The following is a 622-nucleotide window of genomic DNA, read 5'->3' on the forward strand; positions in this document are numbered from 1 at the left end:
ATAATGTTTTTTTAAAAGGAAATACCACTGTTCATTTTAGTGCTTTATTTCCGTTATTTTCAAGTAGATAATTTCTTTCCAATATCTAAATATTTTTTTGGTAATTATCAGTAAATATATGCAACATTTACAGATTACATTTCCCCTTTTTTTTGTCATTTCAAATTTTCATTTTTTTTCCTAATTTGAATTTGCAATCTGAAGATTATTTTCTCTTTTATTTTCTATTAAAAAAAGAGACTTCTGGGCCATCTTTTTCGGAATTCTACAGAAAATTTTATTGTCTTCTCAATATTGAAATGGTTTATTTTTTAAGTTACCAAGATTGGCTTCCCCCTATTTTGTCAATTTAATTGAAATTGAAATTTATGTCTGATTTAAATTCGAATTATTTTGATTTTGGTTTGGAAATTTTGAATTTGAAATTTGAATTTTCAATTTTGAGTTTTCAATTTTTATTTGATGTCGACTTGATTCAAGCTGGTCTCCATGACGACCACTCTTTGACGGCTATGAATTTCAAGCTCCGCCTCCTCCTCGCTTCAGCCCCGCCCCCACCAGCCCGCCGCCGCCGCCGCTCTTTTAGCATCAGGGCCTTTGGCGGTTGGTGGATTGCGTCGGC

Source organism: Fistularia commersonii, chromosome 9, assembly GCF_037954325.1.
Source record: "Fistularia commersonii isolate RoL2024-O1a breed Wild chromosome 9, RoL_Fcom_v1.0, whole genome shotgun sequence".
In the NCBI taxonomy this organism is placed as follows: domain Eukaryota; kingdom Metazoa; phylum Chordata; class Actinopteri; order Syngnathiformes; family Fistulariidae; genus Fistularia; species Fistularia commersonii.